The sequence below is a fragment of the Lates calcarifer genome, unplaced genomic scaffold (genome assembly GCF_001640805.2).
Source record: "Lates calcarifer isolate ASB-BC8 unplaced genomic scaffold, TLL_Latcal_v3 _unitig_5610_quiver_2919, whole genome shotgun sequence".
NCBI classification, from domain to species: Eukaryota; Metazoa; Chordata; class Actinopteri; family Centropomidae; genus Lates; species Lates calcarifer.
In genome coordinates, this window is record NW_026117618.1 from 1 (window position 1) to 6561 (window position 6561).

Here is a 6561-nt window from a genome sequence, read left to right on the forward strand (position 1 = left end):
AAGAAATAACTACTCCACCCAACAAAGAATTTTCCGTATGGCCTGATCAAACATTTGGCTCTGTTCCAAGTCCATTTTCGTCCGAAATTGCTCAAAACGTACATCGGTGAGCCCACACGTCCTTGTGGACGACGTATTGGGTCATTGTGCCCAAAACCCAGACTGCGCTCATTCATTCGGCAGCAGTGCAGACTTTACAGAGGTGACTTTCCAGCGCCTAATACCCGATTGCCGAAAGCGACGTGACATAAAACAGAAGTGCAAAACAGAGCGTGAAATACAGGCTGCAAAATAAAAGTAGTTTGGGCGTGCCCTGTCTCAACTACAGAGGAAGCGGCATTCTGCTGCTGTAAGATAGGCAGGAAAAGATGGGGACAAAAAGCTTACGGCACCTGGTATTCCCAGGCGGTCTCCCATCCAAGTACTAACCAGGCCCGACCCTGCTTAGCTTCCGAGATCAGACGAGATCGGGCGCGCTCAGGGTGGTGTGGCCGTAAGCCACAGCGGCTGCTGAAGACAGACCCTTTATACGTGCCAAAATAACACTGGCAGATCTGTTATTTCACATAGCAATCAACAATAATGGGGATTTTCTCTAACAGTCAACAGCAAAAACTAAGAAATAACTACTCCACCCAACAAGAATTTTCCGTATGGCCTGATCAAACATTTGGCTCTGTTCCAAGTCCATTTTCGTCCGAAATTGCTCAAAACGTACATCGGTGAGCCACACGTCCTTGTGGACGACGTATTGGGTCATTGTGCCCAAAACCCAGACTGCGCTCATTCATTCGGCAGCAGTGCAGACTTTACAGAGGTGACTTTCCAGCGCCTAATACCCGATTGCCGAAAGCGACGTGACATAAAACAGAAGTGCAAAACAGAGCGTGAAATACAGGCTGCAAAATAAAAGTAGTTTGGCGTGCCCTGTCTCAACTACAGAGGAAGCGGCATTCTGCTGCTGTAAGATAGGCAGGAAAAGATGGGGACAAAAAGCTTACGGCACCTGGTATTCCCAGGCGGTCTCCCATCCAAGTACTAACCAGGCCCGACCCTGCTTAGCTTCCGAGATCAGACGAGATCGGCGCGCTCAGGGTGGTGTGGCCGTAAGCCACAGCGGCTGCTGAAGACAGACCCTTTATACGTGCCAAAATAACACTGGCAGATCTGTTATTTCACATAGCAATCAACAATAATGGGGATTTTCTCTAACAGTCAACAGCAAAACTAAGAAATAACTACTCCACCCAACAAGAATTTTCCGTATGGCCTGATCAAACATTTGGCTCTGTTCCAAGTCCATTTTCGTCCGAAATTGCTCAAAACGTACATCGGTGAGCCACACGTCCTTGTGGACGACGTATTGGGTCATTGTGCCCAAAACCCAGACTGCGCTCATTCATTCGGCAGCAGTGCAGACTTTACAGAGGTGACTTTCCAGCGCCTAATACCCGATTGCCGAAAGCGACGTGACATAAAACAGAAGTGCAAAACAGAGCGTGAAATACAGGCTGCAAAATAAAAGTAGTTTGGCGTGCCCTGTCTCAACTACAGAGGAAGCGGCATTCTGCTGCTGTAAGATAGGCAGGAAAAGATGGGGACAAAAAGCTTACGGCACCTGGTATTCCCAGGCGGTCTCCCATCCAAGTACTAACCAGGCCCGACCCTGCTTAGCTTCCGAGATCAGACGAGATCGGGCGCGCTCAGGGTGGTGTGGCCGTAAGCCACAGCGGCTGCTGAAGACAGACCCTTTATACGTGCCAAAATAACACTGGCAGATCTGTTATTTCACATAGCAATCAACAATAATGGGGATTTTCTCTAACAGTCAACAGCAAAACTAAGAAATAACTACTCCACCCAACAAGAATTTTCCGTATGGCCTGATCAAACATTTGGCTCTGTTCCAAGTCCATTTTCGTCCGAAATTGCTCAAAACGTACATCGGTGAGCCACACGTCCTTGTGGACGACGTATTGGGTCATTGTGCCCAAAACCCAGACTGCGCTCATTCATTCGGCAGCAGTGCAGACTTTACAGAGGTGACTTTCCAGCGCCTAATACCCGATTGCCGAAAGCGACGTGACATAAAACAGAAGTGCAAAACAGAGCGTGAAATACAGGCTGCAAAATAAAAGTAGTTTTGGCGTGCCCTGTCTCAACTACAGAGGAAGCGGCATTCTGCTGCTGTAAGATAGGCAGGAAAAGATGGGGACAAAAAGCTTACGGCACCTGGTATTCCCAGGCGGTCTCCCATCCAAGTACTAACCAGGCCCGACCCTGCTTAGCTTCCGAGATCAGACGAGATCGGGCGCGCTCAGGGTGGTGTGGCCGTAAGCCACAGCGGCTGCTGAAGACAGACCCTTTATACGTGCCAAAATAACACTGGCAGATCTGTTATTTCACATAGCAATCAACAATAATGGGGATTTTCTCTAACAGTCAACAGCAAAACTAAGAAATAACTACTCCACCCAACAAGAATTTTCCGTATGGCCTGATCAAACATTTGGCTCTGTTCCAAGTCCATTTTCGTCCGAAATTGCTCAAAACGTACATCGGTGAGCCACACGTCCTTGTGGACGACGTATTGGGTCATTGTGCCCAAAACCCAGACTGCGCTCATTCATTCGGCAGCAGTGCAGACTTTACAGAGGTGACTTTCCAGCGCCTAATACCCGATTGCCGAAAGCGACGTGACATAAAACAGAAGTGCAAAACAGAGCGTGAAATACAGGCTGCAAAATAAAAGTAGTTTGGGCGTGCCCTGTCTCAACTACAGAGGAAGCGGCATTCTGCTGCTGTAAGATAGGCAGGAAAAGATGGGGACAAAAAGCTTACGGCACCTGGTATTCCCAGGCGGTCTCCCATCCAAGTACTAACCAGGCCCGACCCTGCTTAGCTTCCGAGATCAGACGAGATCGGGCGCGCTCAGGGTGGTGTGGCCGTAAGCCACAGCGGCTGCTGAAGACAGACCCTTTATACGTGCCAAAATAACACTGGCAGATCTGTTATTTCACATAGCAATCAACAATAATGGGGATTTTCTCTAACAGTCAACAGCAAAACTAAGAAATAACTACTCCACCCAACAAGAATTTTCCGTATGGCCTGATCAAACATTTGGCTCTGTTCCAAGTCCATTTTCGTCCGAAATTGCTCAAAACGTACATCGGTGAGCCACACGTCCTTGTGGACGACGTATTGGGTCATTGTGCCCAAAACCCAGACTGCGCTCATTCATTCGGCAGCAGTGCAGACTTTACAGAGGTGACTTTCCAGCGCCTAATACCCGATTGCCGAAAGCGACGTGACATAAAACAGAAGTGCAAAACAGAGCGTGAAATACAGGCTGCAAAATAAAAGTAGTTTTGGCGTGCCCTGTCTCAACTACAGAGGAAGCGGCATTCTGCTGCTGTAAGATAGGCAGGAAAAGATGGGGACAAAAAGCTTACGGCACCTGGTATTCCCAGGCGGTCTCCCATCCAAGTACTAACCAGGCCCGACCCTGCTTAGCTTCCGAGATCAGACGAGATCGGGCGCGCTCAGGGTGGTGTGGCCGTAAGCCACAGCGGCTGCTGAAGACAGACCCTTTATACGTGCCAAAATAACACTGGCAGATCTGTTATTTCACATAGCAATCAACAATAATGGGGATTTTCTCTAACAGTCAACAGCAAAACTAAGAAATAACTACTCCACCCAACAAGAATTTTCCGTATGGCCTGATCAAACATTTGGCTCTGTTCCAAGTCCATTTTCGTCCGAAATTGCTCAAAACGTACATCGGTGAGCCACACGTCCTTGTGGACGACGTATTGGGTCATTGTGCCCAAAACCCAGACTGCGCTCATTCATTCGGCAGCAGTGCAGACTTTACAGAGGTGACTTTCCAGCGCCTAATACCCGATTGCCGAAAGCGACGTGACATAAAACAGAAGTGCAAAACAGAGCGTGAAATACAGGCTGCAAAATAAAAGTAGTTTTGGCGTGCCCTGTCTCAACTACAGAGGAAGCGGCATTCTGCTGCTGTAAGATAGGCAGGAAAAGATGGGGACAAAAGCTTACGGCACCTGGTATTCCCAGGCGGTCTCCCATCCAAGTACTAACCAGGCCCGACCCTGCTTAGCTTCCGAGATCAGACGAGATCGGGCGCGCTCAGGGTGGTGTGGCCGTAAGCCACAGCGGCTGCTGAAGACAGACCCTTTATACGTGCCAAAATAACACTGGCAGATCTGTTATTTCACATAGCAATCAACAATAATGGGGATTTTCTCTAACAGTCAACAGCAAAACTAAGAAATAACTACTCCACCCAACAAGAATTTTCCGTATGGCCTGATCAAACATTTGGCTCTGTTCCAAGTCCATTTTCGTCCGAAATTGCTCAAAACGTACATCGGTGAGCCACACGTCCTTGTGGACGACGTATTGGGTCATTGTGCCCAAAACCCAGACTGCGCTCATTCATTCGGCAGCAGTGCAGACTTTACAGAGGTGACTTTCCAGCGCCTAATACCCGATTGCCGAAAGCGACGTGACATAAAACAGAAGTGCAAAACAGAGCGTGAAATACAGGCTGCAAAATAAAAGTAGTTTGGCGTGCCCTGTCTCAACTACAGAGGAAGCGGCATTCTGCTGCTGTAAGATAGGCAGGAAAAGATGGGACAAAAAGCTTACGGCACCTGGTATTCCCAGGCGGTCTCCCATCCAAGTACTAACCAGGCCCGACCCTGCTTAGCTTCGAGATCAGACGAGATCGGCGCGCTCAGGTGGTGTGGCCGTAAGCCACAGCGGCTGCTGAAGACAGACCCTTTATACGTGCCAAAATAACACTGGCAGATCTGTTATTTCACATAGCAATCAACAATAATGGGGATTTTCTCTAACAGTCAACAGCAAAACTAAGAAATAACTACTCCACCCAACAAGAATTTTCCGTATGGCCTGATCAAACATTTGGCTCTGTTCCAAGTCCATTTTCGTCCGAAATTGCTCAAAACGTACATCGGTGAGCCACACGTCCTTGTGGACGACGTATTGGGTCATTGTGCCCAAAACCCAGACTGCGCTCATTCATTCGGCAGCAGTGCAGACTTTACAGAGGTGACTTTCCAGCGCCTAATACCCGATTGCCGAAAGCGACGTGACATAAAACAGAAGTGCAAAACAGAGCGTGAAATACAGGCTGCAAAATAAAAGTAGTTTTGGCGTGCCCTGTCTCAACTACAGAGGAAGCGGCATTCTGCTGCTGTAAGATAGGCAGGAAAAGATGGGGACAAAAAGCTTACGGCACCTGGTATTCCCAGGCGGTCTCCCATCCAAGTACTAACCAGGCCCGACCCTGCTTAGCTTCCGAGATCAGACGAGATCGGGCGCGCTCAGGGTGGTGTGGCCGTAAGCCACAGCGGCTGCTGAAGACAGACCCTTTATACGTGCCAAAATAACACTGGCAGATCTGTTATTTCACATAGCAATCAACAATAATGGGGATTTTCTCTAACAGTCAACAGCAAAACTAAGAAATAACTACTCCACCCAACAAGAATTTTCCGTATGGCCTGATCAAACATTTGGCTCTGTTCCAAGTCCATTTTCGTCCGAAATTGCTCAAAACGTACATCGGTGAGCCACACGTCCTTGTGGACGACGTATTGGGTCATTGTGCCCAAAACCCAGACTGCGCTCATTCATTCGGCAGCAGTGCAGACTTTACAGAGGTGACTTTCCAGCGCCTAATACCGATTGCCGAAAGCGACGTGACATAAAACAGAAGTGCAAAACAGAGCGTGAAATACAGGCTGCAAAATAAAAGTAGTTTTGGCGTGCCCTGTCTCAACTACAGAGGAAGCGGCATTCTGCTGCTGTAAGATAGGCAGGAAAGATGGGGACAAAAAGCTTACGGCACCTGGTATTCCCAGGCGGTCTCCCATCCAAGTACTAACCAGGCCCGACCCTGCTTAGCTTCCGAGATCAGACGAGATCGGCGCGCTCAGGGTGGTGTGGCCGTAAGCCACAGCGGCTGCTGAAGACAGACCCTTTATACGTGCCAAAATAACACTGGCAGATCTGTTATTTCACATAGCAATCAACAATAATGGGGATTTTCCTAACAGTCAACAGCAAAACTAAGAAATAACTACTCCACCCAACAAGAATTTTCCGTATGGCCTGATCAAACATTTGGCTCTGTTCCAAGTCCATTTTCGTCCGAAATTGCTCAAAACGTACATCGGTGAGCCACACGTCCTTGTGGACGACGTATTGGGTCATTGTGCCCAAAACCCAGACTGCGCTCATTCATTCGGCAGCAGTGCAGACTTTACAGAGGTGACTTTCCAGCGCCTAATACCCGATTGCCGAAAGCGACGTGACATAAAACAGAAGTGCAAAACAGAGCGTGAAATACAGGCTGCAAATAAAAGTAGTTTGGGCGTGCCCTGTCTCAACTACAGAGGAAGCGGCATTCTGCTGCTGTAAGATAGGCAGGAAAAGATGGGACAAAAAGCTTACGGCACCTGGTATTCCCAGGCGGTCTCCCATCCAAGTACTAACCAGGCC

The 6561-nt window shown here is 48.5% G+C and overlaps 9 non-coding genes and 1 pseudogene across 9 annotated transcripts; all 10 read right to left on the reverse strand.

Moving 5' to 3' along the window:
• Window positions 1–380: 380 nt before the first annotated feature.
• Window positions 381–499, reverse strand: LOC127141056 (5S ribosomal RNA). Its single transcript, XR_007811585.1, has one exon. It is a non-coding gene; the product is annotated as a 5S ribosomal RNA (ribosomal RNA).
• Window positions 500–994: 495 nt separating this feature from the next.
• LOC127141059 (5S ribosomal RNA) lies at window positions 995–1112 on the reverse strand. The gene has a single exon (XR_007811588.1). It is a non-coding gene; the product is annotated as a 5S ribosomal RNA (ribosomal RNA).
• Window positions 1113–1606: 494 nt separating this feature from the next.
• Window positions 1607–1725, reverse strand: LOC127141062 (5S ribosomal RNA). The gene has a single exon (XR_007811590.1). It is a non-coding gene; the product is annotated as a 5S ribosomal RNA (ribosomal RNA).
• A 495-nt stretch (window positions 1726–2220) lies between these two features.
• Window positions 2221–2339, reverse strand: LOC127141063 (5S ribosomal RNA). The gene has a single exon (XR_007811591.1). It is a non-coding gene; the product is annotated as a 5S ribosomal RNA (ribosomal RNA).
• A 495-nt stretch (window positions 2340–2834) lies between these two features.
• On the reverse strand, window positions 2835–2953 carry LOC127141064 (5S ribosomal RNA). Its single transcript, XR_007811592.1, has one exon. It is a non-coding gene; the product is annotated as a 5S ribosomal RNA (ribosomal RNA).
• Window positions 2954–3448: 495 nt separating this feature from the next.
• Window positions 3449–3567, reverse strand: LOC127141065 (5S ribosomal RNA). The gene has a single exon (XR_007811593.1). It is a non-coding gene; the product is annotated as a 5S ribosomal RNA (ribosomal RNA).
• A 494-nt stretch (window positions 3568–4061) lies between these two features.
• On the reverse strand, window positions 4062–4180 carry LOC127141057 (5S ribosomal RNA). Its single transcript, XR_007811586.1, has one exon. It is a non-coding gene; the product is annotated as a 5S ribosomal RNA (ribosomal RNA).
• A 493-nt stretch (window positions 4181–4673) lies between these two features.
• LOC127141061 (uncharacterized) lies at window positions 4674–4789 on the reverse strand (annotated as a pseudogene).
• A 495-nt stretch (window positions 4790–5284) lies between these two features.
• Window positions 5285–5403, reverse strand: LOC127141058 (5S ribosomal RNA). The gene has a single exon (XR_007811587.1). It is a non-coding gene; the product is annotated as a 5S ribosomal RNA (ribosomal RNA).
• Window positions 5404–5896: 493 nt separating this feature from the next.
• Window positions 5897–6014, reverse strand: LOC127141060 (5S ribosomal RNA). Its single transcript, XR_007811589.1, has one exon. It is a non-coding gene; the product is annotated as a 5S ribosomal RNA (ribosomal RNA).
• Window positions 6015–6561: the final 547 nt, after the last annotated feature.